Source organism: Numenius arquata, chromosome 7, assembly GCF_964106895.1.
Source record: "Numenius arquata chromosome 7, bNumArq3.hap1.1, whole genome shotgun sequence".
Classification (NCBI taxonomy): Eukaryota; Metazoa; Chordata; class Aves; order Charadriiformes; family Scolopacidae; genus Numenius; species Numenius arquata.
This window is the reverse complement of record NC_133582.1, coordinates 19659797-19669957: the sequence shown is the minus strand read 5'-3', so window position 1 is coordinate 19669957 and position 10161 is coordinate 19659797.

Genomic DNA, 10161 nt, shown 5'->3' with positions numbered 1-10161 from the left:
ATGTTAGATTTCCTATGCACACAGGGTGTAATGAGATGCTGCTCAGCAATACAGAGCATGATTTTCATGGGAATTTCACAATTAGCAATCACCTCTTCCTTTACGTACATGAGCAATGCAGTTAAGCTCCCCCTCTCCCCAGCACCAGCTACTCACAGAGCTGCTCCTCGTCCTGCCTCTGGTGACGTGGTTATCCTCTGAGGCCGGTGTCTGCACCTCCCTCCGCAAGAGGTGAGCCACGAGCTCCTGCGCACGGTCAACTTCTTGGTCCTCCCACGCCTCAATTTAAACTGAATTGGACCCTTACATGCCCTGGGAACAGCTACAGCTATTGCTGCACCATATTCCCCCCCTTCATCCAAAGTTCATTGCTTTGTCAGCAGTATGTATCCCCTGCTGCCAAGGAAAGACAAATTAAATAAGATAAAAACATTGTAAGACTTGCTCAACTCCAAAACACACAGTTGTCATTTCATCCTTTTTCATATACAATGCAGCTGCATGAAAACAGGCTTGGGTTATTTTTTCCCCTCAGTATTTTGGGAAAAGTCACTGTGAACAGACAGTGGTGGTCTCTCATTCTGCTGCTTTGCTCTGGCTATTGTTTAAGGTTTGTGTAACATTTACATTCTTCTACACTTATATTTCATGTAGCTGTATTTTGAAGGACACACACAAACCCAAATTTTAGGATTTATTATAAAAAGGCTGGGCAATGCATTATTACCCTTTATAGAACACCAAGTCTTCAATGTTTACCCACTTTATTGCCAGTCCCTCCTTAGCACCAGTCTGATCTCCATTTGTTAGGGTGTTTGGGGGTGGTTTTTTTCCTTGACTTTTCAGTAGAGCTGAAAGTTAGCCAATTATTGTGGTCTTGTTACTATTCCAGCTGAACCACTCCAAACCAGCGTGGTCAACCCTCACGAGATGCATTGCCCAGGAATGTGAGCTGGCTCCCTGCTTCTGAAGCACCTCAGGGACAGTGCTGTTATCCCAGGAGACCACCCTGTGGCTGCCCCAAAACCTGAACATTTTTGCAAATGGAAATCCTAACACATAAACCAGCATGAGCATATGCAAAAAATATGTCAATCAAGTTGAGCCTTCAACTACCTCACATTTCAAAGCCAGGATGCACATGTTATAACAACAGACCTACTGCAACCGTTTGGGTTGACGGCTTTCTACTGATGTCCTTGCAGTCCCCTCTGGAGCACGTTAGCTCCTAAAGGAGGGAAACCAGCCGGCTTTTGAGTGTGGTGAATGTTACTTTCTAGGGAGGCAGAAGCTGAAAAGGTTTATAGTATTCTCTTTTAACTTGCATACTGCTCCTGGTGGTGTCAGGTGTTGGTGAGCAATCATTACAAGTCGTAACTCTGATTTCTTTGATCTGTATCATCTGCCTGCGTAATGATGTCATGGGCGTAATGCATCATGGGCTATGAGAGACAGGCAACACATCGTCTGCGAATGAGCAGTTGTGGCTTGCAACCTTTCCTTTTTTTTTTTTTAATTCTTTCAGGGAATGTCGGGGTAAAGGGACCAGCATGGGGCAAGATCTTTGTAGCACCTCAGGCCACCAGAATGGGAGGGACAGCATGCCTTTGGCTGGCTGAGGCAGGAAGAAGATGAACCTGCCCAGCGCTGAGGCTGGGAGGAGAGCGCCTGGGACTGAGAGGCTTCCTGGGGTGCAGAAAGGGTCCCTCGCTCCGCACTCCCCAAGGGCAGCTCTGGGCGAGGCCGTTCTTCCTCCCTGACACCCAAAAAGGCACACAAAGGCTTACATGTCTTACAAACCACATCTCGTGAAAGTTAATGAATGGCTGTGGCCACGGCGCATTCTCTACCCACTACATCTACCGCAACATCTACCCACTCATTAAGTGGTCCAACAGGTTTGCTCTGCTTGGACTAAGCAGGGACCATGCAATTCATTTCACTCAGAAGTGGAATTTAAAGCAGAGTTTAAAACTGCAGCCCCAGAAAATTGATCTTAAAAACCCGGTCAACTCTGTGAAGAGCTCATAAACCCCAAATTAAAGCTTTAAAGTAAATGCAAAAGCCATCATCTACTGCACTATGTTTCTAAGTTATACCAATTTAAAATTTTCACACTGAGATAATCAGAGTAGCCCGACTCTGTCAGTAATATCACCTACACTAACACCCGGCAAGCACAGCAACAAACCCTCTCAGGCAGGAGGCCAGGTGCCAGCACCAGCTACTGAACTTGAAATCAATTTTTTCTCTCAAGTGTAACTTTATTCTTGTACTCTATGAATATATCACTGTGTACAGGGACAGCTGTACACACATTTTACAGAGATAAGATGAAACCACTGACTTAATAAATTCATTTTTTATGGATGTACAGTACTTCTGTACAGCTCTGTAACACAGAGTAGGACTGAAGCAAAGCAATGCAAAGCATGAAGAAAATAAAGATAAGGAGATCTTTAAGATCTGTTACAGTTTCTTGCTCCATTTCTTTTCGGTGAGCTTTATTGTCTCAATGAGGGATTGCTTTGAGAGTTTTCACTGGTTTTGTCTCAAGGGGGTTGAATACAGGCTTTACTTCTCATTCTCCTGTCACTCGTGCAAGTAAGCTGGCATTTGCATCCACAGTTCTATGCCACAATGTTTTAGGTTTACCTGGTCTATAAAGTGCCCCAAAATAAACTGGACTTGGAATATCCTTTGCAGATTCCCAAAAAAGGAAAAAATACAGATGAACTACCTTATCCTCTGAGTTAAGAGATGTAATTTATTAGTCCCAGTACTGAATTATGGCATATAAATTCACTCACCAAATATTTACTTGAAATTGGAGGGGAAGAGAACAAAGAAGAAAAAAACATTTTCAGAATAAAGACAGCTGACTGCAAAGCCAGCAGTTAATGCTCTGCTGGCAGCAGGCTGAGGTATCTGCATTTATTCTAAAAACTAGCAAAATATTGAATAAGCAAGTTCTAACGTACCACTGAAGTAGTAGAAAATACCCTCTTATAACCTTCTGTTTGTAGTAATATGAATACCTATTTTCTCACCCATATTTGACCACTTGAGCCTGATCTGAAATTCTTTAATGTCCTTCTCTCACCACAAGAGTTAGTTAATGGCTCCCTCTAACTCCAGGGTCACACATCTCAGCACAGTTCAAGATCACGCTTTCGGCAGAGGCAGCCCTCAGAGGAGGCAGATCTGCTCACCGGCGTGACCATTTGATGATTTGGAAACAAGCAGAGGCGTTCAGGCAGAAGCGCTGTGGTCGTCTTGCTCTAATGGCTTCGTTATCTGGCACGATGCCTGGCATCTTTTGATGCCTCGTTATCTTGCAAAAGCAGAACAGCCGCACACGTGGTACAGTTTTTCCAATGAACAAGTCACAAGACTCTTGGAGATACAACTGGTTGAAAGGCTGTTGAAATGCTCTTAGAATTATAATGACAACTTATCAATGCTTGGAGCAAAATCATCCTTTTACTGATTAATTCACAGGCTCTGGGAAGAGTATTTGCTTGTGAAATCTCTTCTGCCTTTTTTTTTTATTATTATTTATTCTTCCGTATTTTTTAATGGTGATCTGTAAAAAGGGAATGTTAAGAACTGCACAGCTGTGGACTCTTCTGAATTTAGCTCTGTTATCAGATAGATTTCTCAGGACACTAATAGATAAAAGCAAAACATGGCTTTTCTCACCAAATAACAACTACTTTGACATGCACAGTCTGAGAGATAAACTGCCTGTGCATGTCATCGTTTACAGACTTGTGATCTTTATACTATGGCTCTGTTGCCCACTGGGTAGCCAACCCTAAACTGTGGCCATCAGCCCACCTGTGACCAGGCAGAAAAGGAAGTTCCTTAGGACGCTTTGGCTGAGTAGAGATTCCCTCGCATGGAACTGATAATATGAAACAGCTTCAGATGAAACTGCATCTGGCTTTTATCAGCAGGCAATAGTGAGGGCCTGTATTTCAACCAGTAGCCAGCAATTAAAGATCCCTTACTTGACTTAACCTCAGGTAAAAAAAAAGATCTGAACCTACGCTGCTTGTTAGCAGCTATTCAGTTGAGGGACTACAGCCTCTAAAAGTTATGCTCTAAGAAAACAGAGATGATAAGCAGAGGAGACTCAATATTAAATAAATTTACACATGGAGAAGAACTTTTCTATCTGACAGGCCTGAATCACACTCTCTGAGTGGACAAACAACCCCACATCTTTCCAAAATAAGCCGCAACACACTTTCAAATAGAGGAATGACTCAGAGGGTGCCACTGTCACCAAGTCTGGCTGTGAGTCCTTCAGAAGTCACAGTGACACCCTCTCTGGCTTTGAACACTGGACGACAAAAACCAGAGTGCTCTTCACACTTCAGGCTGCAAAACAGCAGGTAGTTTGCATTTGTATTTAATCCAAGTGGTACAACGGCAATGTTTATCTAAGCTCACACAGCTGATAATTACAAAGAAGTCCCCTATGGTAAACCGAAAAGTCCCAGATGCCACCCCTCCCCGTCAAACCCCGTGATAGGGACTATAGTCCATGCAGAATAGCCCCTGTGTTAGAAAAGCCCTGTATCCTGAGAGCTGGCCAGTGCCAAGGCTTGTTCTCTCTGCAAGCAAATCACTGAGAGAAGAAAAGGACACAACGACATATTTCTGAGAAGGCAGATTAGAGACTAAGAGCACTAAACCAGCATTTGTCTTGGCTGGAAGAGGAAATGTGCTGTAAAGATAAGTCTCTGAGTTTTGTTGTGGCACTCCTATTTGTGTCCTGCACAGGGAAGTCCCTCAGGCCAATACTGTATGACAATACAACATTAGGTTGTCTGAAGTTAGGTGACAGTGAGGTGGATTGAGAACTGGCTGTGTGACAGGACCCAAAGGGTAATGATTAATGGAGCAGGTTCAAGTTGGAGGCCTGTAATCAGTGGTGTCCCCCAGGGGTCAATACTTGGTCCAGTCCTGTTCAACATATTCATCAGCGACCTGGACGAGGGGACCGAGTGTATCCTCAGCAAGTTTGCTGTTGATACCAAACTGGGAGGGGTGGCTGACACCCTGGAGGGCCGTGCTGCCATCCAGCGAGACCTGGACAGGCTGGAGAGCTGGGCAAGGAAGAACCTCATGAGGTTCAATAGGGAAAAGTGTAGGGTCCTGCACCTGGGGAAGAAGAATGTTAGGCACCAATACAGGTTAGGTGTGGACCTGCTGGAGTCAAGTTCTGAAGAGAAAGAGCTGGGGGTCCTGGTAGACAGCAAAATGACAATGAGCAAGCAATGTGCTCTTGTGGCCAGGAAGGCCAACGGAATCCTGGGCTGCATAGGGAAGAGTGTGGCTAGTAGGTCGAGGGAAGTCATTCTCCCCCTCTACTCTGCACCGGTGAGGCCACAACTGGAATACTGCATCCAGTTCTGGGCTCCCCAATTCAAGAGGGATAGGGAACTACTGGAAAGAGTCCAGCGAAGGGCAACGAGGATGATTCAAGGATTGGAGCATCTCCCTTATGAAGAAAGGCTGAGAGAGCCGGGACTCTTTAGCCTGGAGAAGAGAAGGCTGAGGGGAGACCTTATCAATGCTTATAAGTATCTGAAGGGTGGGTTGAAGGAGGAGGGAGCCAGACTCTTTTCAGTGGTTCCCAGTGAGAGGATGAGGGGCAACGGGCACAAGCTGGAACATAGGAGGTTCCACTCAAATATGAGAAAAAACTTCTTTACGGTGAGGGTGCCAGAGCCCTGGAACAGGCTGCTCAGGGAGGTTGTGGAGTCCCCTTCTTTGGAGATTTTCAAGACCCGCCTGGATGCAGTCCTGAGTAACATGCTCTGACATGCTCTGGGCAATCCTGCTTCGGCAGGGGAGTTGGACTAAATGATCTTTATGGTCCCTTCCAACTCTAAAAATTCAGTGAAATTCAGTGAAGTTTCTTGTTTTCAGCAGTGCTCTTTTCTTCAGGTCCAGCTACAAGGCAGGGTGAGCGCTGGCTAGAGATTGCAGCATCTAGAGAGACTCTTACCTCCTTGAGGAAAGGAGCCCAGTATATATTTGTCAGCCTTTTGATGTTACGTACCTAAATAGAGACAGAAAACACTTTGGACTGGCTCCCCAGGACAAGGATGTACATATCTCAGTATTGAAACCTCTGCTTTACTCGCTGTTCTGGTTACTTTTCATCTTTTACCTTATCTGAACTTGAAATCATCTACCATCCCCAACTCACAGCAGACAGTTTATGCAACATCTTTCACAATCTAGGCACTTGAGATGCTGGCATCCTGATACACTAGGGTCATCTACAGTTTTTTGTTTGTTTTGCCTTATTTTTTAGCCTTCCCCTTCCTAAATCTTTATGCAGCCTTTAAAAAAGCCAGAATAGAATGGTACCACATTGGTAACAGAGTGTAAACAGGCTTAGTGAGCTCTTTCATCTCAAAGCTGTTTCCAAGAAACTGAGGTACATATTGATTAAGATCATAAATTGCGCATGCTCATTTGAACACTGTCTGCACAGTCAAGAAGGTAAAGGAAGTACCTTATCTTTATGTACTTCAGATTATTTTTCATGCAAGTAAATAAAATTACTTTACCCCAAAAGACATCTTGCCAGTATGAGTAGGATACTTAGGTTTTTACTCCCGTTAGATCAGGCATTGGATTATTTCTAAAGAGACATCATCCAAAGAGTCCAGAGCAAAGGGACTCATGTGTGTAGCTCCAGAAGCAGCTCTACACATTGAAAAGATGCTCTCTAGGATATAAGATTATTATGGGGTTTTTTTGGCAATAATGGACCTCAATAAAATGCAGAAATTTTCCAATTTGTTAAAATTCAGACAAGGGTGATGCGGCACTACTAATATGAGAAGGCAAATATTGTATTAGGATATGAGATACAGTGAACGTCATGCACATAATCTGAAAATCACAGCTCAGTGATGACTTCTAATGAGGTTTTCCAATTGTGCCAGAAGAGGCTTCCCCAGCAAGGGAGTAAAAATCTGAGCTGTTTATCATTTACTAATACATACTACAACTGTTAGACAGCTTCTTCAAGATCTAATATTGTAAGATATATTTTGACAGCTGTAGTCTTGGGATAAACAACACTGAACATGATGTGATTAGCAGCTATAATTTCCATTTGACGTGAATGCAACAACCCTAACTCATATCTAAACCAGAAAATGAGTAATTATGAAATTTTCAGCCAGTCAGCCCTGGAGATAAAGTTAAACAAAGAGTATCCCTCTCCATTGTGGAAACAGTCTGACGCTCAGTTGGGCCCCAAGAAATACCACTTCCAATAAAGCCAATCTAAATACCTCATATCAATTTAACTGTAAATTATCAAGGGTGGTTTTTTAAACAGAATAGGGAAGAAATTTCCAAAGCCTCTGATTTATTTTTTTTACTGCATTAGTTAGCTTAGGAAGAACTGATTCCTGAGTAACAAGTATGCTATTAATGCCAAACACCACTCTTGGAAATCAGAGACAACAAGCACCTGGTAGCTTATTGATAGTGTGGTCTAATCAAAGAGATTTTATCATCCCTTCTTTTCTTTCAATTTTTATTCTCGACAGTTTTTCTTACATTACTTTAAAGACTCCAAGTAACATGGCTTCTTCATCATGTTTTAGGAAACCATTCTAATTTGATAGATAATAATTACAACTTTACCTGCAGGCTAAATTTTTTGTTAATTAGTTTAGTGCCATTGATTTCAGTTTTTCTCCCTCCTTTGAGAGTTGAGCCTTTCAGATACTCCAGAAAGCTCTCAGTTATGGACAGATAGTGTTATTTTACCTATTTGTATAAAGCCCTTTTTTTTCCCCAGACCCAATCTTTCCACACTTCAGATATTCCTGATGGTCCCTCAAGATTTCTTACCCTTCCTGCAATTACTTAAATTTGCCAGAGCCAATTCTTTGGAAGTCAGAGATCAGAGCCTTGTCTTGGTGCAGCTGTACATGTACTAGACCTGGCTGAACTCTGCTTAACTACACAATGCAGCACACATCTGAGGAAGTTAAAAACTCAGAGATCTTTTTTTTAATTATTTTTTTTTTTGTCAAGGTAGATTCTTCTCAGAGAGAAGAGTTTTTTTCTACTCCACAGTTTTTCTCACAATTTGAAATCAAACAGCAAATTTTCACTCTCTGAAAGACGTAGTTGCTATTGTGGAGTGAAATTAAATAAACTTCAAAACTGAAGGGTGTGTACTGGAAAAGAAGATAAAAGACAAACTTGAGGGATGTACAAAAGATTTCCAGTGGTCTTATATGCTTCGTTGCGCACATAATAAAACATTGCAGGTAGCAATTCAACCCTCAACTTAAGAGGTCCTGTGAGAGCAGCAACAAAAGACAGTTGTTCAGTTGTCCTGAATATGCACTGTAGAAAAGTGACACTAATGGCTATGACAAATTGGTATCTACAGGGACTGTCAAAAAATTTAACTCAGGACCAAAGCCTGACATAACCCTGCAATGTGCTCTATGCACATAGGATAAATTAATCTTTATTTAATAAAGTCAAGCAGACAGCTCTAGTAACACCTCATTCCTATGCATCAGTCATTGAGCTTTTTGGCAAACCACAAGCATTGTTAAGAAAAAGAGCACAACCATTTAGCAAGAATTACTTTGAAAGGTTCAGGTAACAGATGTGCTGTCTTAGCTACTGCCCACCGTTCCCAGGGCACATATTGGAGGCCTCTTGCTAACAGCAGCATGCTGCAGCCACTGCGTGCTGCCTTCTACGTTATGTTCAGCTCTTTCTCCGCCTTGCAGGGGCACATTATGCTGTGTTTTGGGGTCTCCATTCCTCCTGACTGGGGACCTGTTGGAGCACAGTACATGAAAATCACAGCCAGAGAGGAGTGATCCACCCTAGTCCTTAGTGTGGAGTAGATGTGTAGGCAAGGCATAGCTGCAATCAAAGCACTTCTGACTCCCAAGTCAAAGGTAGCCTCCTTCCACCTTCCATTGCTTCTTCTCTCCAATCTCCTCTTTTCTCATAGCATGCATTTTTATTCTCACTTCTCCCCTCCAGCCGTTTTCTCTGCCCCTTCATAAACAGCTACGTGGCATTTGAAGTGCATGTTGCACATGCATCCAGGCAGTAGGCTCCTGCATATCCTTGAATGACTGAAGAGGAGAGATATACCTACATACACCCTCTTGCATAAAGAATATACTCCTTGCCTTATCCAATGACAACCAAGGTAAAAGTCAGATGCTAGATGTTGCATTGCATATCAATGCAAGAGGCCGTATTTTCAAGAGCTGCTGTTTATGCCTGAGGTTTTATTACATATTTAACATTTAAAATCAGTTAGAAAAACCACTTTTGTTGACTCATATATAAACATCAATTGTCAGAAAGGCTCTAGCTACTTATTTCACTAAGAAAATATTTGGCACCTAAGTATTTTGGTTTTCTATTGCATTTCTATTAAAACCAGCCACATCTATAGGGCACTAAGGCACTCATTCATGAACTTCCTAAGGAATAAATCTCCTGTTTGAATAATTGCAAATGAAAAGTTAAATCCTGAAATTCAATTGCAGTCTGAGTTTTCACTGCAGGCCACAATGTTCTAATAACCTAAAGATTAGAAAAACTGAAAATCTACGTAGCAATGTAATCTCCATGGAGAAAGGAAACTTCACATTCAGCACAATCATTTCTCTCTTACAATTAAGCACATCTCATTGGAATTTGTAATCCCCCATTGTAACCTGATGTTAACTATTTTGACAGAATGAATAGTGTTTTCAAGCCATATAATTTTGACATAAAAACAAAAATATCCAACAACAACAACAAAAAAAACAGATGAAAAGCCATCATTTGATCCCACAGTGAAGAACGGTCCCATCACAGCCACTGTGGGGTAATCAATTAGAAGTAAACACAGACAAACTCAGATTTAACCCTCACTTGTCTGCCTTTCACCACAGGCAATTTGAAAACGGTTCAGGTTGAATAGCTGATGGACAGAAGTTTACAGAATGCTTTCCTTAACCCACAAGAGTGTCCTCAAACTACACATATTCCCAAAGTGGGGTAAGAAGATGAATAGATATTAAAGGGAACTGAAAGCTACTGCCAATTCCTTTTTGTAGTAGGAGCAGGAAAAGTGTTTTGGTC